Source organism: Microchirus variegatus (assembly GCF_963457635.1).
Source record: "Microchirus variegatus genome assembly, chromosome: 12".
Lineage (NCBI taxonomy): Eukaryota > Metazoa > Chordata > Actinopteri > Pleuronectiformes > Soleidae > Microchirus > Microchirus variegatus.
Window position 1 is genome coordinate 6,342,903 of NC_139813.1, and position 25,371 is coordinate 6,368,273.

Sequence of the window (25,371 nt, forward strand, 5' to 3'; positions counted from 1 at the left end):
AGTTTCTCTCCAAATTAGTAATATTCAAATGATATTTTATAAGTTTAGTTAAAATTATTTGATTACAAAATGGGATGAGATGCAGCTTCTCCTTCACAGACTCATCTCTGCCATATTTGCTATTCATAGAGCAACGTTGTTTATCATTTGTCTGCCTAGTTGCCTTCGTACTTTGACTATGCAAGTGCATACTATAAAAAGATAAATCAGTCTGAGGTCTGTGTACTTTGAACACCTTCAGAAGTGGTTACACAGCTGGTTGTTATGTTGTTTTGATGAACTGCTAAAGAAAACCGGTATCTATCTCATCTCCGCGGCCTGTTGAAAAACAACATCTCTTCTTTTTCTGCTGGCTTCACTGCTTTCTGATTCTCTTTGATCTCTGACTAACGGTGTGGGAGGAAGACTGAAGATATTGCATATTTCTCTGTTGCCATCTTTGGCCTATATCAGCTCTCCAATTTTAATGAACTCCGTCGGAGAAGTGGTACGTTGTACCAAATGTCTTTGGAAGCTGTTTGTTGCCACTAGAAACCTCCGGTGACCCCAGGCTGACACGTGTGAGGGTTCACAGACAAAATGCAGGGGGTTAGATGGTAATGCCAGAATCAATAACCACTCAATTGCATTGCACTCCAACCCACCCCAGGCAAAGATCATTTGACTTGTTCATTTGTCAATGCAGTGTACTGTAAATATGCTGGGGAGTGGTCATCCTCTCAGTAGCAAACCATAACTACAGACTCGCATTATAATGCATTGCAGAGTAAAGCTGCTTTTACTCCATCTGCTCATTACGATTCCTAATTTCTGTTCACTGTCACCTTGATTCACACCACCTATTCATAATTCTGTTACATGGCAGATTTCTCCCTAAAGCAGATTCCCATTACCTTGTTAACAAGGTCAGTCTCCTGTTGCTCGCCTGCTAAATGAAATCTTTTTTTTTTTTGAGGAAGTCAGCTGGAAAGGGTGAATAATAAGTGAAGCTGTAATACTGAATTTTGATTCAGCAGTTGCATTTTAAGTAGGTCCTCTGTTTGGTTTGGTTTGGTGTTTTGCAAAAACTGGGGTATGGACATTGCATTATTGGCTTCTCTTCCTTGCTTCTTCTCCTCTTCCTCCTTTAATCTTTGAGTAGGTAGTTCAGCCAGCATGTCCATGCGGTCCTCATAAGGGTTATATTTGGGCTGACAATTTAGGTCTCAAGTGGGTTTACCCCAAGCTTCCTTGGTGGCTTCTCCCATATTTGCCTACTTAAAGACCATGCCCACTTCGTTGCCTTTCCGTACTACATGGGAACGAAAGCCCCTTTTCCACTAGCACAGCACGACGTGCCTCGGTACAGCGCGGTTATTTTGCGTTTCCATTATCGATAGCACCTGATACTGTTTCAAGCGAGCTGAGGCTATACTGTGTGATGATTGGTCAGAATTCCATCACTGGAAGGGGCATGAGCAAATGTCTGTGCTCCAGTCGAGGAGGAAGTACTGAACAAATACTTTAATTAACTGATTCTCATGATTCATTACACTGAAAACTGCTTTACAAGTCACTAGTCACTCTTTTGTTTGTAAAACCGTTGCCAAAAAAATGAAAGTCACAGCAGTATCGTGCAGCCGTACAGAGATGATACCCAGCCCCACGGGCAAGGCGAGCTGGGACCTTAGATGGAAAAGGGGCTTTAATAGCCTTTCCAGGCTAACTGGGTAATACCTGGATACTAAGTGGGCATGGGCTTGAAGTGGGAAACTTATGCAGGTTTCAGTAACATGGGTAGGGCCACAGACAAACCCACTTGGGACCCATATTGTCAGCCTGAATATAATCCTTAAGGGGTAAATACAGCGGATGTTAAAGAGGCCAAAGACCTTCATGGACACAAAGGTCCTGCTGTTCCAGGTGTATTAGGGTTGGGTCACTGTCCTAGAGACGCACCAGTAAGAAAACCACCTGTGGGGCTACATGTACTTTTCATGAGCATGGCTGCTGAAAACTCATCACAATCGACAAATGCAAAGATCACAATATCAACTGTGACGAGAGCAAATTTGTTGATGTAGCGACTAGGGATGCAACGGTATTCGGTATTTTACCGAAACCGTTCGGTACGCTCTGTCCGGTTCAATACACAACGGCAAACAAACGTATTTCGGTACATTTCAGCCTGTCACAAAACGTTGTGCAAGCATTACGTTTAAGCATTGGTTATGCACCACAGTGAAGTTAGTTTTAAGCTGGATATTCTACAGACATTCGCTCCGGGTAAACAGCTTCCTCGCATCATGACACAGAAGTTGGCTCCACATTCACCTACAGTGCGACTCTGAGCAGCCTCTCATTTACATCATCACCTGTCTCTTTCACTTGGAGCAGCATGGTGTATGGTGCAAAACCATGATGCATAATCTCCCTGACCTGATGTTTGGAAAGCAAAGATTTGTGTTATTGGTCGATATATATTCCAAGTTGGGTAAAGCTCAGAACATTTTTCTGACATATTTATACATGAATGGAGGTTGTTTTTAAGTGTTCACTTATCTCAGCAACATGCTATAAAGGGACCAGCCCAGATAATATATATTTCCACCTTAGTCTGAAACATTATAGGGGCCCCTGGGGAAATACTTGAGAGGGATTGCTGTTGTGGTCTGTGTTTAAATGTGCTTTGGTGTGTGTGCATTTCTGCATGTTTGTGTGTTAGCTGTGGGGGTGGGTCTTCGGGTGGATGACTAATGACAGTGCAGTGCAGTGTGTGTGTGCAGTGTGTGCAGGTGGGGGATTTGCTGGTGTGTGAAAGTGTGCTCGAGAGAAACAGTGATGAAATAAGGTTTCCTTTATTTACTCAGGCTTACCAGGAGATGAATGTGCTCATGCATGTAAATGCACACTTCAAGTTTAACTTAGCTGTGAAATAAATCTGTTGATTTGTACAGACAGCTGAGAAGAAACCAATAGTGGCAGCGAGGGATGCATCAATATCACTTTTATTCTGACCGAGTACAAGTGTGATCACTTAAATCTCAGTACTACTTAATACTGAGTATTTCATTTTACTACCAATACAGCAAAAAAAAAAAAATTATTTGACTGTGAATAAAATACATAAGATATTATTGCTGCTGTTTAAACATTTACACTCTCCTCCAAGAGTATTGGAAGTGTGAGGAGATTTGTCGATGATGATGAAGATGCAGATGAATACAAGACGAAGGGCCAATTCCAATTCCTCTCTTAACCCTCAAGCCCAACCCTTAATCTTAACTGGCCCTCAAAACCAAGTGTTGAGGATTATTTTGTGACTTAGAAATGGGACACCCCTTAAATGCAGATATGTCTTCAGACTGTAGAGGGCAGAATAACGCGAAAGCTGCGTCCAGTCTGTCAACTCCAAAAAAGAAGAAGAAGAACACATTTACGTCAGGATTATTTATTACGATCCGTTTGTCAGTCAAGTTATTAGGTTGTCAGTTAGTTATAAGATGATACTCATACAAATACCACAACCACGGACATATTCAGCTGACAGTTACCACACACCACGGCTTATTGAAAAGTAAACCATAGCAAACGATCGATTTTCCGCACCGGCCGGTTATTGACAAAAGATCGTAAAATAACAATAAATGTTACCCAACAATGACGTAAGTAATCCATAATATGGGCTTTAACTAAGATTATACAATGGTTTTCATCATTTTTATATCTCTATTAACAAAGAAAATACTTAATGTGTTGCATTCTGGGTAGCCCTTGCTCCCAAGGGTGGTCTCGGAAAATCTCAACATTGAGGCCCACACGTTGCCCCTCAGGGTTAGGAATTGGAATTCACCCCAAGATAGTTCAGTTTTTATTTTCAGGTATTTATATCGAGATTTAAACAAGTTATGATGTGTTCACTCTGGACCAGACGCAAAGTCAATATACAGACATTAGTAGAGTGAATGTCATGTTGGACAGGCCATGGGGTGCAATTTGTGCGATGTGTGCGACGTGTGCGATTGCACCAAAGCTTGAGTAGAAAATGTTCAACCATGGCAAAGAATTGCGATGACGCAATGAAAAATCAGCATTGAGATTCTCCGGATGATATCACATGCTTGCCAATGGCAAGACTCTGCTCAAAATGGAGAAACTTATCATTTTTGTGTGTTATCTGCAAACATTAAATTGGCAGCATACAGAGAGACAGCAACAGGCACGCATTTTTAAAACCCAAATTTAGAGATTTGGAGTATAAAGATTATCAAAATGATTGGACTCACACAGAAAACAGATGTATTGTACAGACAAGTGGACTAATTTAATTTATGTTTTCATTATAAATTCATTATTAAAAAACCTCTGCCTCACCAGACTACACGGTCCGTACACAAGGGCAGGATCGCCAGAAGCATTGGCAATTTTTACAGGAATGATGAGGTAGTAGTGGAGAGTAACAAAGTGAGACGTTTAACAGATAACAGGCCACATGATACATTCCATTTGTACGAATTTCCGAGGTCATGGCCTCAACACTCAACCCTGACTTGGCATTCATGGCAAACACTGCTTATTTTATCATTGATAGCACTTGTGTCTTATTTGGTTCACAGCAATGATGTGCTTTTTGTTGTATCTCTTTCCCTGCAAGCTCATTTTCTACTCCTCAACACATGCAACTGGACAAATAATAAGTGTACGTCCCTTGTCACACATACAGCGAAACATTTCATTCTGATTTGTCACTGTCAGATAAGTAATTTCAGTGGGAGTGAATAAATTGCCCCGTCTGCCACAGTGCTTTTTTTAATGATTTACATATCACAGTGGAGCAGAAAATTGGCACATCCATGGATATGCCCCAGTGAGTGTGTTCAGGCCGTGCCATGCATCATTTCTCACAATGGCTCTCTCTCACAACAGATCGATTGTTATGAAAAATGTGACACGTCAATGGTGCAGTTGTGTGGCATGGACCAAAGTCTCGCTCTGAGCAAAATGTGTTACGGTGGCACACATATGTTCACATGTGACTGTTTGTGAATGGGCATTTGTTTATGCATTTGCTTTCCTATGTGCGCATTATGGTGTGATTTAGTGCAACAGCTAAAAGAAGCTATACATACTTGAGTGGCCGGGGAATGTGTGTGTTGCCGACGGCGTGTGAGTGGGAATGACAGATGAGTGACAGAAAAAATGCACCGCAGATGGATGAATGCGTGTGAATGGCAGCGTCCCAGAAGCGGCTCGCCGCGCCGCAGCGTTAGCGATAGGTAGCAGTTCTATTTTTGCCGTTGCCGCTGCTGAACCGCGTAAATTGCAACAGAGCAGATCGCACCAGACAGGAAGTGCGACACAGACTCAAAGTAAAACATTTCCACGCCCCTTTCAAAATAAAACACAATACGCAGGTCATATAGCCTGTCACAACTTCACATCAACATTAGGTCGTGACCGGTGCTGCCAGGTCAACAGTCAATTAATCAGAGCGTCTCGGAGAGTCATAATGTACGACGAGAGACTGATTGTTGAAGTGGAGAAACATAAAATCATTTATGACACCAGATCAACAGTTCTTCCACGTCGGAGAATGAAAAGAAGCTGTTGTTGTTGTTTCCTTTATACACACAGTCTATCGTGGGATCTCGCGAACTCACGTCCGTCCGAATACCGCTGGCTCCCAAGGCACTGCACCGCTGCCGTAACGCGCCCGGTGGGGATTGACGCTGGGCAGAGGACGAAGCAGAACCGCGCCGTAACGCGTCCAGTGAAAATCCAGGGTTACATTGTAGTCGTGGGCTTGTAGCATAATGAAGTGTATGTCTGTGTGCATTGATTGGAATGGAAGAAGCATTGTTCCATCATATTCAATGCCAAGATCCAGAACAACAATATATAATGAGATGTTTTGGTGTCCTTGGTAAAGGTCTCCTTATGCCCTTTAGACACAGTGTTCAGCACTTTCAGCCTTTTCGTCAAGACTGGAAAACTATTATATATATGTACAAACTGCATTATTTACTAAATACAGACACCTCCAGCCATCCATAGGAGTCATGAGGGCAGGTGGAGCCATACCAGCTGACAATGTGTGAAAGACTAGGCTATGACCCTCGATAGTTTACTAGTGTATCACAGGGACAAACTGACAGAGACAAACAACCATTAACCCTCATGTTCACAACTATGGTCTATACTCCATTCCCACTGGAATCAAATCTAATCTTTGGTTTAAAGGTGCTTTTCACCAGTGGGAATGTGTTTGACATTCACGACGTGGGTCAAATGACTCTGCAATGCACCAGTGGGCATCAGTGCATCAGTAATTTCTTCATCTGCACCATTTCCGGCTCAGTGCTTCTGTATGAGGCACATTCATCTGGGTTAGGACTTGGACTTGTAACCGGAGGGTCACCAGTTAAAATCCTAGACTGGGATGACCCTGAACAAGGCATCCAACCTCCATTGCTCCTGGGGCACAGTCATTTGTTGTGTTTCTTGCGCATCTTTGATGTCAAAATTCACAAAAAAGGCAATCACTGAATTTAATTGTCTTTGGATAGTACCAGGAGAAAACCTATATGCACTTGGGAGAAACATCGAAACTCCAAACTATGGCAAAAACGGGATTTTAACCAAGAACCCTAAACCGCTGCCTGTGTACATATTCTTTATCTGTAGCTGTTTTTTTTTTGTTTGTGTTTTTTAAATGTCAAACAGAAAAGGAATTGTCCTTGAGCTACACGTTGTCCTTCAATCTCACCCATGGTCAGGATCATCTTAGCTGCACACAGCGTAGCAGCTGTTCTGGCAACATTTCTAAGGAGTAAATTGTGATATTTGGCAGAAGGTTGTTCATGCACAAAGTAAACATCACAATTCTCAGGTGTGTAAATTGGCTTAAAACCATAATTTATAATATATAAGGAACATTAGTCGTTATTTAATCATGGTCTCTGTAGGCTGAATGGTTGTCTCAAATGAATACTGCCAATAAAGTCTGGGAAGATGATATTATTGTGCATCATGATACTCTCACCATACGTTTGTGCTGAATATACATTAATTGTGATTAAATGCGTGTGGTGATTTGTCCTGAAGTACCACAAGGAGAGGCCTGTGCATTTCCAGTCATTCCAGGACCTTGTGTTTTATGATGATCTTAATTAAGATTCTTGTTGACCTGAATGTTGTTAAACCTATGTGATGTAATTAAATACATATATTGTTTCCTACCACTACTATGAGTTTAAAGCATTGACATTTATGTCACATTACCTCACCTGATTCACATGCTCTGACTTTCCCTGCTTTTAGTTTCACTTTAGTTTAATTAACAATGAAAAACCTATAGAAAAAAAGTATTTTGATCTGTTTTCTTTGATTAAATTTACAGAAACACAATATACTATATTGACCATGCTCTATTTTGTTGAGTAACCTGAAATGGCTATTAAAAAAAACAACCATTAGTGACTGGCACTTTTAATACAGTTTATTGCAAAATGATGCAGCGGCTTTTACTTTGAATTCCCAGGCCTGAGCTCTGACAGGAATGATGGACTGTTGTCTATCATTGCCCTCTCTGGGGAAGTATCTTGGACAACCCTCTCACGGAACTCCATTAGATGCAAAAGCTCTCTGCTTAGTGTCAGCTCAGTTATATACGGAGCAGATTTGTTTTATGTTTATACTTAATCGATGAGTGAAGTTTTATGTGGCATTTCCTTTTTACGAGACACGCAGGTCAGCCTCTCAGGGAAATCAAACGCTGGGATTGTTTGTCTGATTGCTGTGTCGAGGAGGACTGACATAGATTTTATTTGTGTTTGGATCATGGCAGACAAGTTTCATTCACTTTAACAAGGATGTGTGCAGAGATTGACCCATAAGTTGACCTGATGGATGGTTTGAGTCTAAAAGATAAAGGTTCTATCCTGATGGCAGCAATTACGTGTTTCAAGCTACAAAAGCTTTTGTGAAGTTTCTCATGATATCTCCAGAAATTGAAAAAAAAAAAATTGCGTTTTAAATTACATTTTCTGATGTATTTGTGACATAATTATTGGAGGCAATGTGCAGGAGATGATGTTGGAGTAACAGAACAATACTTTTGCCAGGTAAGAGCCGACAGTCCAACACAAACATGAATAGATGTATTCTCGACATTCTGTTATTGTGAAGAAAAATGTTACCATATACTGTACATCATACGTGTACTGTTTGCAGAAGAGTTGATGAAGATGCCCATGCCGAGAATAGTTATGTTTTTTAATCGCGTTAATCTCTCATCCCGGCAACGGAGAATCCCCAGATTCCAGCGGTACCATTTTTTTTATCACTCTACGACAGAAGATTCACGGATCCAGCCACAAAATAAGAGCAAAACAACAACTGACTTTCAAGAAATACAAGCAGATATGATGTCTTACTTTTGCTGATAATCAAAACAACTTATTTCCAACGGCACAAAACCGTTTCTAATGAAGATCTTAACTTCCCAGCATGCTTTGGGGACAAATCCCGGTCTGATTGATAATTCCAGAGCGAAATTAGATAGTTCTGATTAGAGAAGGGCGAATACGTGCTAACTTTGATGGGACTGTTTTTTATTTTTTTTATTATCTGAATCAGAGAAAAAGCAAGTTCAGTGTTGTATTGCTCAGAAATTCTTACTGCTTACTGTTTTTTCCGTGTTTACTTGCAGCACATTATATGGACTTGATTTTAATTTGTATTTTCTAATTATTTAGAGTTTGACAATAACACAGCAGAATGTAAATGGCTTTGTCAAAATAATAAATGACTTTGTTATATATCAATCTTTTGATCTGCCACAATAATGTAATAATGAATTTAAATGAAAATACCTCAAGTTGAGGGCTTTTCTCAGCAATTTTTAGGTGAGATTAAAAATGAGATTAATTAATTACAGATCATAATTAATTAATCACACATCGCTTGAAAGCACTAATTTTAATTTGTATTTATAAAAAAAAATAATGTAGATTAGATTGATATGTTGAAATTATGATCCTTAGTCTAATAATGCCATTATTAAGTGAAGAGTACATGATGACTTGTTCAGGACTTGAAAAAGCTTGGGACTTGGCTTGGACTTGACTGCTAAGACTTGGGACTTACTTGGGACTTGCCAAACAGTGACTTGGTCCCACATCTGACATTCAGTTCTTATTTTTACCAGGTTGCAGGTTTTTTTTTTTACCTTTTATTTCAGGAGTTAATTGTGGTTTAAAACTTTAAACATCAAATACTTGGTCAACAGACTGAGTGAGTTTGTTCGCTGCATAATTGTATGGAATAAAACTACACTGATGTGAAACTGTTTTTACTGAACAGCCCTAGAATTCATGGAGTTCAAATAAAATGAAATGCATTATTGGCATGCTTTAGTTGGACATTGTTCTCACATGTACTGTACAGTTTACATAATGTGCGATTAAATCAGTACTTCATATTTGCACAGTCGTGGTTTGTCAATGTACTGTAATATCATAAATATATAATGGTGTTGCAAGCGGGTCGTCAAAGCCGGCCATGACCTGGGGCCCTGAAATGCTGACATGATAGTCCACATAAATGGCGCCATAAGTTTTTTCTTCAATTTTCTCTACAACACTCCAATGACATCCCCCTAGTAGCCACAATAGTAATATCTTACTTCTTTTTGGTCGTGCGTAGGGCCTCCTGAGTCTTTATATCGACGCGTTCCAAAAATCAGGAGAAAGCTTTGGGGCTTTCAAGATCACCTTACAACAAAATAATAATAACAATAATAACAACAACGGGTAGAGAGTTAGAGGGAGTAGGCCTGTTTAAAAAGGTGGGTTTTCAGATGGGATTTGAAGATGGGGAATGTAATCTCATCATATTTTTTTTTCATACTGTAGCCTCTAATGCCAAAAATAAACTAACAAAAACATTACAAATGCTGTGTATTGATCCAGAAACTACATGGCCAGCAGAAATAGCTGCACCAGTAATATCATCACACCTGGCAAAACCATCCACCTGTACTTACTTACATCCAAAACAAAATTCCAGATGACATTTACCCTAATTCATTCAAGTCACCAAATCATGTTTGTTGGTGGAAAAGTGCAGATAAGACAAAGCAAATTATGAATAAGTGGCTGCTGGAGTGATTCTCCGCTGTAGTCGATTATGGATTTATTTCTCCTTCGCCTTTCTTATTCCGCCCTCTTCTTGTAGTCTCTGCTTTACTTACACAATCAATTATTCAGCATTCAGTTTTCACAAGCCGCTCTGCCATGTCCGTGCTTTTGCTGCAGCTGCAGACGGCACCACAGCTGTGGTTCACTCCTTTGCTCTTGCAGATTCAATGTCAATTAAATTGAGGCCAAATCCGTTTTCATTTGGCAGAAATTAGAGATGAAATTACAGTTGTAAATGTGCGGAGAACAAATTTTACTGGGGGCAAGAGGAACAGTTTGGTTCATTTCGGAAGAGCAATTATTTGCTCTTCTGTGCAAATAATCACACAACATACCAACCAAACATACCGATAATATTAATGGTTTTATCATCCATATGTGGTTATACCAGGAAGAACTTTAGACAAATACACTCTGTGTTACTTTTTTAACAAACAGTGCTCTTCAGTGACACATGGACAAGCCAGTAGGTGCAGAACTTGGGGTCAGCCATTTTATGACACTGATGTAGCTATCATGTGCTAGATCACAGTGTCTTTCTTTCCAAACCTAACAGTGGGCTGCATGCAATCCACTGATACAGCTTGGTGTAAACACAGCTGCAGCGGCAACTTGAAGTCAGACATTTAAAGGAATGAGTTGTAGCATTGTGTGTAATTAGTTTTCTGCTCATCAATAGCACTGCTGATATTAAGAATTGCTTATTACTTCAAACTGCATGCAGAGCTAAGAAGAAAACAGGAAATTCACTTCTTCATATGCCTGACTTTACTGTTGACCTCTGTTGAGGGATCAACAGAGGTCAGTGTCAGGCACCTAACAGATAAACGAAGCATACAGCATATTAATCAAACTGACTGGCTGGAGACTTCAGGTTTTATTCAAACAAAAGAAGAAAAAGGCACACAAACATCGCCGTGAAACCTGACCTGCTTGCATCACGTTGTAGGTCTGCAATCTGCATCGTTTGAATGAGAAAAAGTAAAAAGTAGCAGCAGGAAGATGAACGAGGGAAGAAGGTGGTTTAAAAATGGAACACAGGATATGGGCCTCGAATTCCTGAAATAGGAGTGGAAAACAAAAACGATCACAGCTAACTTCTGCTTCTGTCACACACGCAGTTTACTGTAGTGACAAGTCTAGGAAATGCAAGAGCAACAGCAGTAGTTTACCACTCGCTTACACCAATTGTGTGTGTGCTCCTGCAGACATATCCTTATCTCTGTGGGACCTTGTGTTTTTTCACATGTACACCACATTTCTTTTGTCTCCTGATTACAACAAGAACTGATGTCCAACCAACACACACCAACCCTTACCAAAGATGCCGCTGAGTAAATGGCAAGCTAATTAGGCATTGCAGGGACTCTGGCCAAGGGCAGTTCTTCTCTGCAAAAATGTCCCATTACCAGCATCATCTCTGTAGCTGACAGTATAAACCATTTTCGCTTTGTTGCTCATCAGCCAGAGAAGGCATTTCTTGGCCTTAAACAGCTCATTAGAAAAGAGAAATCATTGTATCCTGCCTGTGGTTGTTGTGTTGTGGTGTGTTAGATAAGGTGAGGAATTAAAGATGAAGTAAAAAACCAAGCAAGAAGTAGGAACATGTCACAAAATCCATGAAGAATTATAGTCTTGCCAGATCACAGTCAGAGAAACTAAATGTATATCAACGTGAGGTAAAGCTTCAGATTTAGCATATTGATGCATGGAGTGAATAATAACGTTTTTTATTCCTCTCACTGCCAGTCACAGCCAAGGCTGGAGTCATAATGTTTTCATTTAGTCCCTCCATCCTATACTTGGGAACACAATATCTCAAAAGTGTCAGAAATGTCTTCAAATTTGGCACACATGCTCACTGAATTCAGTTTTGGTCGCTGAAGCTTGAGGTCACTGTGACCTCACACAGACTGTGTTGTCTTAAATAGAAAGGGAAGGTCTACAGGAAGGTAGTGAGGCCTGCTATGATGTTTGTTAGAAGATTTGAAAGAAGCATATCTGAGGGACTGCTCCGGTCGAACGGTTGGGAAATAAAGTCAGAGAGTCGAGGTTGAGATGGTTTGGTCATGTGCAGAGGAAGGGTAGTGATTATATTGGACAACTGATGTTGAAGCTAGATTAACTCAACCATTAATTCTCAAAGTCACTGCAGTAAATTCAGTAAATATTTTAGACCTGGCAATCTCTTCTATGGGGGGCTTTGTAGGCCATAATTCCTTTTTTACCTCACACATACACAATATTACCTCTCACATTCACTATTTTTGGCTCTCAAATACACAATTGTAGCTCTCACATACACATTTTACCTCTTACATACATTTTTTTTTTTTTACCTCTCACAAACTCTCTTTTACTTTGCACAAACACAATTTTACCTCTCACATACAATTAATTTACCTCTCACATACTCTCTTTTACTTTGCACATACACAATTTTACCTCTCACATACAATTAATTTACCTCTCACAAACTCTCTTTTACTTTGCACATACACAATTTTACCTCTCACATACAATTAATTTACCTCTCACATACTCTCTTTTACTTTGCACATACACAATTTTACCTCTCACATACAATTAATTTACCTCTCGCAAACTCTCTTTTACTTTGCACATACACAATCGGTTGGTCTGGTAGTGGAACGGGACCATGCATCCCTGCTGTATATTAATCTACTTAGACGTGTCTTCTGTGTGAAAGATGATGCAGATATAATGAGACTGTGAATATTACCCCAGAATGGCCCCAGAGACTGTCCTCTATTTCTCCTCCTACCCAGGCTTTTCATTTGCCTGCAACAATATCTGCAGTATCCATGCTCTCCCTCCCTCCCTCCCTCCCTTCTCTCTCTCTCTGCAGAGGGCTTTCCCAGCCTTGGCATTCCCTTGCTCCCTTATCTCTCCTCTGTTGCTGATACACTGTGACCAGTATTATGCTTTTAACCGAGTCCAAGATGGCTGCCTCCAGCTGACAGCTCACCCTCTCTCTCTCTCTATCTTTTTCCCCCATCTGTCTCTCACTGTGCTGTTTCTGTACATATGTGAAAAAAAAGCAAGTTAGGAAGGCTTTAAAAAATACATGACCCTGGAGAAAGACTGACATTCCAGTCAGCGTTTCTGGGAGACTCAAACTCATGCACAGACCTTTATGATCATTAACATTTGTCATTGTGAATCACATTGTGCTAACTTCAGTGTATTCACACAGAAGCCATGTCAAGGACACCATCTATTTGAGCGTCTGTGGAAAGAATTTTCTGCAGCTGCATTGTACTGGTCTGGAGGTGTGTCCCTGTGTGTATCAGGCTGGTGCAACACAATTATATAATATCACTGGATGTGATGTCTCTGTGTGTGTGTGTGTAGCTGTGGTTTAGGGCTAAATCTGCAGGAGAACAGGAGGAGGGAGTAGAAGAGGAGGAGAGTGTCAGACAGATGAGACACCTCAGGAGCCACTGAGAGGTGAAGAAGAGAGTATCATCATCAACAGTTTATCACAGTTTCAACTGAGCACAATGGCTCGCCTCTTAAAATACTTTCAGTCTGAAATATTGTAAAGCCTTCTGCACTTGCACACAATTTTTCAAGGTCATAATGACTCCTCTGGAAAATGTTTGTAAAACCATTAAAATTCCACAGTGTAATGGATTTTTTTCAATCTAAATCATTGTCCCAAATGGGGTGATTCAGTTGCTTTAAAACCTGAAACAAACATGGCTGTATTTCACACAGTAATGTTGAACATTTCTGTTCATTTTCTACATAGACAATAGTACAAGAGACTAACTCTGTTCAGAGCTGTTTTGAACATTTGTCCTGACAGATCCAATCACAGGTGGACAGCATTAAAGGTGCATTATGTAATAAATCTAAAGCAACTGGCCATAAAATCCTCCTACTGTGTCACAGAGACTCAGGAATAATATTCATATAACAAACTGAACTCACCAACAACAACAGTACAGTCAAAATATTCACATTAAAATAATTTTTTTCCGGACCGCAAAATGTATGTTTATGTTTTGAAATGATGTGTTGGCATGAGGCGCCACCTACCGCCGTCTACCAATCATTGCAGTCAGTAGAGTCTCAGCTGCTGAGCAACCATGGGTTGTCAGTTACGTAGCTGCAATTGAAATGAAACGAAAGGAAACCTAACATACCTCGGTATGAATGTCAAAAACGCCAAGATAAAGTTTGCGGCAAAGCGAGGGTCTATATAGGACATGCTTTTGAACGGTGGAGAAAGTTGAAAGCTGAGAGGAATTTCAAAACGGATGCAGAATTGGCTACGTTAGCATCATAGCTCGACTGTCGAGTTCTGTTTTGAACTGTTCCCTCAGTTTTGGAGGCTGCCGTCCTGTAGCACTGAAGCGGGTATGGCAGCCGCTCCCAAGCTTCGGTGCGGCGGGGGGTTGTGGCTCCAGGCTCAATCACAAACCCCTCGCACATTAGAGGAGGGCTTAAAAAAGACAACAGAAAGGTGACAACTAGCAGCTTTTGTATACATCTAACATGGTGGCCTGTCTTTTGATTTGGCTGTAGCTTCCATTTAAAGCGACAGAAGTCATTAGATGCCATTATTGAATAGACATTTTCCATTCCATCCTAGTATCCATCATCTGGATCATTGGTCTGTTTGGTTGTAGGTTTATCCAATTGTGAACAGAGCCATACTGCTCTATGTCCATTGGTCCTGACTCTTGAAAATGGGAGGTTCCAGACTCATACTCAATCTTGTTGCCAGTGGGCCACTATACGTGGTACCCAACAGAATGCAAACCTAACATTGGAAAGTTGTGGACCAGTTATCTTGGTTTAAGTCCAAGGGTTTGGCAATGTAAACACAGCTGAAGCTGCATCAAAATAAGATTCAATTACCCTTTATGTTCCAATTCAAATAATGCTATGATGAATTCATATAGTTTTTATTCCATATGCTATTTGTTTCTGTAAAAGTGGAGAGCTGAGTTAGAGGCATCCTGAAAAAAAAAACATAAGGCACCAATTTCCCCATTGACGTGACTGGACATCACACAAAAGTGAATCTGCAAACACATACACACAACTAGATGGGGTGCGTGTGTGCATTTGTGTGTTTGTGCGTGTTTGCGTACTGTATGTGAACATCTGCAGAGTTAATACATGGGTTGCCATGGCGACACATCATCCTCAGTCCTCCCCAGCAAAGTGTGAATGTTGACACGTAAATGAAACACTCTTCCTGTCACAGACATGAAGTGAATGGATGGAAGGAAATGTAGGAGAAAAAAAAGAAATAAATTGTTACGCATGGAATGAGAAACAGGAAAAAAAGGAATGCCTCATGTCATAATTAGTGTCACAACCGGCTCAAAAAGCCATGACAAAAGATAGTGAGACGCGGATAAAGTAACAATTAACAATATTTATTTAAATAAAGTGCACAAATCAAATAATGCCATGAAGTGTGAATGTTTGGTTATCAGTGTGTCTGCCGATGGATGCGTGTGAGTGATGAATGCAGGGTGTTGTAAAGTGTAAAAACCAGGCCGCAGCCAACAAAACAATACAATGACCACGGAGGATAACCAGGTCCTTCTGGTGTGAGAGAGCGAGAACGACTGAGACGGTCTGCTTTTAAAACTTGCAGGAGACTGGCCAGGTGCTCCTGGTTTCAAGCCCCGCCCACTGAGATACCTGCAGACAGAAAGGGAGGGACACACAAACACACAACGCAGGCCATAACACAGCAGAGGGCCGTCACATTAGCATGTTGCTGTGTCATGTTGTACTTTCAGCTGTTAATTAATTAATAAGTATGCAATTATTTTGATAATAATATATAATAATAGTGTTTTATTCGTGGTTTTACTTTGTGGATTGCCTGAAAGAAATACCAGCATATTATCAGGAGATAATCGGACATCTGTGAAGGATAGCAATTGAATTTCAGCCACTTGCTAATGGCATAGAAGAGAAGCAGGTTTTCTAAATTAGATTTTAGCCACTTCCAGTCTGCACACTCTTGCCTCTGGCCACTGTGGATCATTGTGAATGACTGTTCTCTGATAAACAAATGCAGATGTTTCTCAGTATCTGGAAAATGAAGCCAATATGAAACAGATTGTGTCTCAGATAAAAAGTCATTCTCGCAACTTCCTGAGGAGTTTATCCTCCCAATCCTTATTTTCCTGTCCTCTTCAATACAGGGTGGCATCCCTTTCGTACAGTAAATGATAGTCCTGTTTGGAGAACAATAGACAATAAAGCATTGCATTTTAATTAGGGCATGGAAAGGGTGTGATTGACAATACAATGCAATGTGTGTAAGGTTGCAATTGTAGGTGAGTGTGAACTCTGGCTGACACCCTCTCTTCCTGATATAAAAACTTAACAGGGCACTGGCCATAATGTCAAACTCGAGGCTGAAACTCAATCTTGTCCAACGTAAATTAATTTGTGTTCTTAGTTATGTATATCACAAATTACCGTGCACATGCCCTTTAATGGGATAGTTCGCCAAGTGAGGGATTTGTGGTTTGGTTTCGACCAGGGGTCTCAAACTCAATTTGCCTGGGGGCCGCATGAGTCAGGGTGAGGCTGGGCTGGGCTGGGCTTTTCTCCGCACCGCCGCTGCTGACTCTGCTCTTCTCTCGCTCCTACTTTGTGCGCCGCTCCAAGCGGGTTCTTGTATCCAACGCAGACTGGATTATTTCTCTATGTGCAGTTTTATCCACACATCCATATATGACACATACATAATGATCTTTATGACGAGGTTCGAGTACAGTAGCGATGAAATACAGGAGATCCGAGTAGATCTTAGTAAAATGTGTTGACAGATTCTCAAGAGCGCACTTTTCATTGTTTTCACTCCGGTCTCAATATAGAAGACGCATGTATAAGCGAAAACATATAGGCTGCTATAGTAACTTGACGACAGCTGAGACGTTGTGATATAGATGTGTGTGTGTGTTTCTATCTGCTTTGTTTTGAATCAGCAGCTGCTACTATAAAATGCCACTTGCGCAGCTCTCCTTTATCGTCACTTATATTAAACTTTGATATCAAGTGGGGGGCCACAAAATATTGTCCCGCGGGCCGTGTGTCTGAGACTACTGGTTTAGACCAAGGTCGGGCAACTTTGTTATCCAGAGTGCCACACTGACATCGATAAAGGAAGACATCAATGTTTTAATCTCAACATGTGTCACATTTATATTTTGAAATGCTTCACAATGTACAAGTGCCTTTGTGATTTGGTGCTATACAAGTAAAATAAAAAAATAAAATAATTATCCATACTGACAACAAGACATGAGTCGAAATGCATTTATGTGTGTTTTTTAATGCTTTGCAGTAGAGCTGAAACGATTAATCGATTACTAAATTAATCGGCAACCATATTGATAATCAATTAATCGGTTTGAAGCTTTTTTCATTATTAAAACAAGATTTCTGATTGTTTTAGCTTCTTATATGTGCATATTTTTTTTGTTTCTTTGCTCCACATAACAAAGAAATCATTAAAATTGAATCAATTTGTTTTGTGGACAAGACATTCGAGAACATCGTCATTTCCAGGTTTGACAAACACTGATTTTATGAACCAAACGATTCATCAATTAATCGAGAAAATAATGGACAGATTAATCGATTACGAAAATAATCGTTAGTTGCAGCTCTACTCTGCACCCAAAACATATTTTAAAGCCATGCATGAGTGCCTTGATCAGGATTTTTCCTATGCCTTTTTCTACCATTAATTGTTGAAAATATGTAACCTCTGCTAAGTGGTAATTACATTGCATGTACTTTGATTACTTTGCACTTCCTGTGGCTATTTACAAAGTAAAATTAAACAGTAGGAAATTAAACTTGTATGTATGAAATAACTTAATAAAGATCTCTATTGACAATGTTTTTTTTTAAAGCCAGTCTGCGGCCATGTTCCCAATGCTGTTTAGACACTAAAAGCTCTTTTAAAGGATTGTTTATTTGATGGGTGATCGGCTGCTAACTACTGTATATGCTTATATGTAATCATCTCATCCAACCTTTGTAAAACATAATGACATTTTTCCCAACATGTTGTACAAAAGTGTTGTTTTTGCCTTTCAGGCACAATGAGTAACATCTGAATATTTATTATCCCAAAAAATAATACATACATTTGTGTAACCAACCTTTACCCCATCCAAAGCAGTGGCTTTTTTGCGGGTGAAACTGTTGAGTTATGCATTAGAGGAGGGAGGGTGGCTGAGATAAATGGCTGCTTAAAATAAGAAAGACCTGCATTAGTGGATGTGTAATGGATCTGATTTGCCCACTCAGCTTTGGCCAATACATCAGAGAAGTCTCCCTGCCATTACATACAGCACAGATAAATAAACGAAAGACATTAGGGCGATTTGACTTGCAAATAAATATGATTAAAGATATTGTTGCTCCTTGGTAGGAATATCTCAACCACAGGGCTGAGACTGTGTGATTCATCAACCCGCACTATAATAGTATCATAGCAGATATTGAATAAAATAAATACCTTTACATTACAAACCTTGTGGAGTTCAAATTTATTGCAGAATTGCCATATTAGGAGCCATTCACATGTAGCATCTAAACTTGTGAGGATGTTCTGTTGTCTCCATCATTAATACATAATCAAAACCTTGGAGATGCAGATATGACTGAAGTTGCTGCAGCGTCACTAAAAACTAAGTCGCTAAACTAAAAATAATGAAACTAAATCTCCTATAGAGTGGTCCTATAGCACATATATGTGAGTTATGGAGGTCTACTTACATACATTAACTTGTTTTTATGGTCAAAAACCTCCTAGTTGCTGGAAACGAGCCAATAGTAATCTCTCCTCACTGAAGCTCTCGTCAGTTTCAGACTGAAATCTCACACCCAGAAGACAGACTGTGTTGTGATTGGCTGGCCAGCGAGGGCTTTCCCAACTGTCTTGTGATTGGCCAGTACCTGGAAGTGATATTATTAGCACACCAGCTCTCAGAAGTGCAGCTCCCCCCTCTGGAACGGTGGATGCACTGCTCCTCATTATCAAAACATTATTTTAACAATGTTTAAAAATGGCTTTGTCGCATCTCCCCGCCGCAGTCCCTTTTACCTCTTTGACCCGGAGACAGACACAGAGTCAGAAGACACTGTCACCTCCACAACGGACATTCTTTTTCTTCAGCGGTTCAATGTACGTAACCGGATGTGCCCGGACTAGTGCCCGGAGCAGGAGGATCTGCTGTTCAGGAGAAATGTTGTTTACGTAATCAGAACGGGTTTTTTCAGAGATCTCACTGAGCCCAATATTACAATAAAACACAGCGTTCTCAGCAATGACTGAACTGTTTGTTTCGAACCTTCAGGGCTTCATAAATGAGGTAATTGGCGCAGATACACACCAAAAAAACAGCGTAAATTGGTACTTCCGTTCTATGGGAGCTTTAATAAAAGATGTTGCCAATGCTGCTTTTCCTTCACCCCAGTTTTTCTGTTTGATTCATCAACTAAATCAGGAGCTTCGTTTGGAAGATGGTTCAAAATTTAATTCAGAGTAAAGTTTGACCAGTTTGACCGCCTTCTTTGGCCGAAGTATGAAATGATGCACTGCATTCAAAAGAGTTGAGATTTGGTGCGTCATGAGAACATTCCGGTGTGTCTTGTTGGAGTGTGTGATTGACAGGGAGTGCTGGCCAAAAACTGCATGGTTGTAGGTGTGTAGTGCATGTGCAGTTCTCAATTGGGCCCATCCATGATTATATTTTTTTTAATTCTGAAGTTGCCTCGTCAGAATGAGCATTTAAATGTGAAATGATACTGAAGAGTGTAGAGTCCTGACCCTATAGAACCCTGATGAGTGAAGGTCATTGGGCTTATAGGCTGTGGGCAGCTGATGGATCTTGTGGTGAACCACACAGAGGTTGGATCAACCCTGCCTGTGTGAGACTCTGGGCGACTTTGATTGGCAGCTGCCCATGAGCACAGCACCTCTCTAAATGGCAGTTGGTTTACATATAAGTTGTCCTGACATTACATGAGCTGATGAACATCTTACAGCAAGGCCCGTAATTGCCCGATTCCCCTTTGGCAGTATGTGTTTCCGTCTTACTGATTTGTTGGTAACTTCAAAAAAAGTTGATCAATAGCCCTCTCAGAAATAGACTTCTCTTACCATCTGCTCTACCTCCGAGGGTTTGTGTCTAAATGAATGAATCCATCTTGGTTTGCTGCTTATTTTGAAAAGAACAGTAATCAAATTGGGAGGATTGTAACTATTTGGCCACGGGTGTCCTTGTGCTGTGTGGTGAGATAAAGCTGTACGTTGGCTCCATTTAATTACATAGCCGTAAGCCATTGTTTTCATCACCACAGAGAGGAAATCTTTTTTTGACTTCAGAAGGGGTGACAGAAACTGAGCAATGACAGGGAAACATGCTGATACTGTCCCCCCGAAAGGTCATTATAACTAAGTCTGATGGTCTTACTGTTCGGTGGTTTGTGTGAGACCAGTGAAGCAACAACTAATAAAGACATAACTGGCATTAACACAACACTTTATTCATTATAATTATGTCCATCTCCCCGTGGGAGAGTAATGGCCATGCAGTAAGCCCAGTGTCTTGTGGTTTATTAAAGATGAGCACTTGGCTGTAGCCCCTCTCAAGGATGACGCTTAATCCTGCTCACGTAATGACCTTTATTGTTTTGGGAACAGCTGGCAGGTAACAGAGTGGGTTTGGTATAGGGTAATGAGCCCACAAGTCATTACAATAGTTCCTCTTGGTCATTAGCAAAAAAGGTAAAGTGCCTACCTTGGTCAGGTCACTCCCTGCAGTTGGAAAGAACTTAAGGCCCATCCCAGTGGATTTTATAATTGCATTTGACATATCGCAAAGGAAGGTGCATGGGCTTGTGCACTATGTTTCCTGTCAAAAAACAGCAACATTTCTTACGTAATGCAAACTACGCAGAAAGTCCCTTGTTCTGACCGGGTCACAAACACAGGCCCACAGGCTTGACCGCTGTACAATTTCCCTATTCATTTCATTTTTAAAGCACTCTTTTTAACGTATTGTTCTTTGTTGTCCTTGTTCTTTTGAATTGAACGTATGTTATGTTATGTAAGAAAAAACGGAGTCAAATTCTGTGTATGTGTTCTCATACTTGGCCAATAAAGCTGATTCTGATTCTTGCTGCAAAGGCAAGAGTGCTAACCACTATACCAACCGTGTGACAAAGAATATGTTAATGCAGAAATAAAGACCTTCTTAAAAAAAAAAAATGCACATTTTGCATCCAATGGTAACATCAATAGCAAGTAAATAAGAAGACAACTAATGGGGAATCCAGCAGAGCTGGATGAGCGCTGAAACTGCTGAGCTCCTACGTTCATGAAGAGATATCCTCCGTTATGGCTCAACAATGAAATCAAAGTCAAGAAGATGAATGAGGGAGAAAGTGTCACGGGAGAGGCAGCCATTGATCTGACATAGAGACAAATCTGTCTTACTCCCTGTCTGCAGGAATCAGAATAATACAGTACAGATCACCTGAGGCTGACCATCCGCTCCTCTGTCAAGTTCTTCTAGACCTGCTGCATTTTCATTTGTTCACATCATGTTCTTCATCTGTTCCTCACAATGGATGGAAATATTGCTCTGTTTAAACCTCATTTATATTCTTAAATCTTCTTCTTCTTCGAAAATCAAATAAAAAAGACCCCTGATTTCCATTATACAAATACCCAATTTAAAAAATAATAATTTTGGTTGTAATTTTTTCAGCATTAGTCGCTCAGCATATTCAGGCAGTGTAATTGCTTCTTTGTTTACACTGTTTGGATGGAAATGTGGTAAACATGTAAATGTCTCTATAGGTCCCACAGGCTGCAAGGAAACCAACACACAAGCCTCCCAAAGCACAACAAAGAATCGTTCTAAATTGTCAAGAAAGTTAACACATAATTGCAACCACTTTTGGAAAGTGGTTTTACAGTAGAAGAAGGAAAACATAACATAAGTAAACATGCTGTACTCACAAATCCCTACAATCCTGAGAGAAACAACCATATGTTTCTGGTTTTGTGCCATATGGATAACTATGTTATGGTAAACTATGGTTCAGGTTAGCAATGTGGTATAGCAGTAGATCCATGGGGAACAAGGGCTGACCTATTGTTTTCATATGAAACAACACAATTAGAAAAATGCAAAAGCCGTATTTTTATTCTTCTGTTTCTGAACAATCTTGTATGCAAAATTTTTTTATTGCACACTGAATATTAAACTAAACCCTGTCTTGATTTTTTAAATTGCATATCTGATCAAAGTTACAATATCTGTCAGAGAACTCACAATTGGTTATGTTCCCCCAAATTGTTCAATCCTACAGGGAACTTTGCTGTGAAATAGAAGTTAATTATGGAAATATTAAGTTTCACTTATTCTGTATTTTTGTGCATATGCAAAACTTGAGCTGTATTAATGACTGTTGAAAGAGTTATCTATATCTTATGTGTGAATATGAGGTAAGACCTGAAATAATGCTTTAGAGACCTGAAATAATGTTTTGTTTGTAGTATTTTTACACATTAAACAGTGGCATAGCAATGCGAGTGATGATACTGATAAATGCAGAAAAAGGATATGCAGGTCTTACTTTCATCAAAATTGCAAACTGATTTTACGAAACATTTGTCTCATTTTAGCAGAGAGTTCTGCATAATGCAGAGGGGGTAAAATCATGCATTTTTCATTAAATGTGCCTGCAGTTATCTGCTGTGTGTGCCTCTCAGAACATTGCATCACATGCTTTACTTTACAGTCCTTCAAGGTCTTGTATATTCTCTAAATCAACATTTCTATTTTTCTTTTATCTAGGTTTGGACATTTCTCTCACAGATGTTGCTCTGCGGCATTTTAAACATGCAATGTAGAAGGTTTGCTTATATGTCACAACTCTCAACTTGAAAATTACTAGAATAGGAAGTCGTAAAGGATGATATAAAATATATTTTGAAGTCAGTTGGTTGGTATTAATGTTTAACGGCACACGTGGCAGCCATAGGAATAGGAGTAGGTGTAGAGGAAGAAAAAAAGGCAGGAATTATGTCCACTGACCAGTCAAAGGAAAGGTGTAGTCACCTCACACAAAGGCGTGACAAATGGATGTAGATAATAGAAATAATAATAATAGAAAATGCCTCTGTATGCGATTAAAATAACCTGCAACCAATCAGACCAATGACTTGGATGACGACGAATGCAGAGCAATGAGGAAACATATAAAAACAAGTGTTTAGTAGTAGTAGCAGTTTTATAGGGGTGATGGTGATCTAGTAATAGCATAGCAAGGAATTTTGCCCAAGGGAGATCCGTAGAGCAAGTTGTTTAAAATGGGAGCGACGGCTGAATCGAAACCCAAATGCTCTTTGGTGGAAGCCATGTTGTATACAAAAGCTGCTCGGTGTTGCTTTTCTGTCGTCATCTCGTTAAGCCCAACTCTCGTGCTCCAGGGATTTGTGATTGTTCCCTTTTTAGGAGATTAGCCAAAACAGTGTCCTTGCCAGACGTGTCTGCAGAGCGAAATTAATTCGCTGAGAGCACAGGCAGGTCAGCACAGGTTGGTTAGTGACAGGCAAGTACAGTACATCAGCCGATATAGTCCAAATATGGATAACGGTCGATCATATTTATTCCAGGATTGCAGACACCATGAATTTTCTTCAGATTTCTAAAAATCTGCTATTTTGTCTAAAACTATCAATAGTTTTAGACAAAATGACGTACCCTGTAGCTTTAGAGCTCATCTTGTATCATGTGTGTTGACTGTGTCTCAGGACAAACTGTACAGTGTAGAGTGTTTTGTGGTTCAATCCCGGGGTCTTCCAGTCTGCATATCAAAGATTCTTTGGGCGAAGGTCACATTCTGAGTGTAATTATATTCCATTTACCATTTGAATACATCATAAAAACACCTTTCCCATTTACATAAAGTCTAAAAAATTATGTTCTGTCAGAGTGAAAATACTTGTTCTCTCTTGCTGACCAGACATGAGCATATGCTAACTCTGTGCTGAACGTCCAGTGCGTGACATTTAGGTCGGTTTACTGGCAGAAATTGAATAGTTTTGCTTTACAGAGCCTGGCTCTCTCCAGCAGTTTGAATGGACACATCAGCTGTGTTGCTTGCATTTTGAAGAGAAAGCTTGCTACACAAACAAAGAACCAATGAACCCAATGTGGAGGAAGGAGGAAACAGCAGATAGAGTCGGAGAGAGATGCAAAAGTGTTTGCTTGCTTTCCAGTATGCTAAGGATGCTCAGTTCTGTTTGTAACCTGCACTATCAGCATTATATGTTGCTAATTCTTACACATAGGACATTCAGAAATTAATAAACTCTCTGCAAAATAATTCCAAATGCAGCACAAACGCATGACTGTAACATGCTGTAAGAATTCAAGAACAGTAGCCCGCCTCTGGTTCTGCCTTCCTGCTCTCACTATAGTGTTTTCAATTCAAGCTTTCCCCTTAAAAATAGACATCTGTGTCTCTGCACACTGAAATTTTTATGCAACTTCCCATCTAATCAGGACAAGCCTTGCAGCTTTGCATGACCTCACTCTGAGTACAAGGCCCCAGAGAATTCACAAAGCTTCCAGAATCCTATAGTGTCTTTTCCATTCAAAACATTGGATGTTGTCTGTAGAACTTTTTTTTTTTTAAGTCATAGATTTATGGACAGTGTTTCACTGTCAGCTCTGACAGGAGCCTATTGAACAAATTACCATGCCTTGTATGTGTAACAACTGAGATTATCCTGTATATTATTTATGGGATATGACTCTGTCACAGCTGCATTAAGGCATTCACAAAGTCCCATTTAGCCATCAAACCCATCTCCCTGAGAACCTTTTTCTTCCAAGCACATAAATTGTTCATTCATATTCCTCATGTATTGTCAGGGTGCCTCGTGAAATGTTTTGTCAGATTGAGCCTCCTGCTTGATGTGTTTATTCCATACGCTCACCATAATTGCATGATATATATCCAGCGGGGGCGGGCTATACTTTGTATAAGTGCATTATCTGCACAATGGACTATTTATGAGATTGTGTGATGTGTGATATTGAAACACAGATTGTTATTGATGAGCATGCAGCCATGGATTTACACAGTGTAG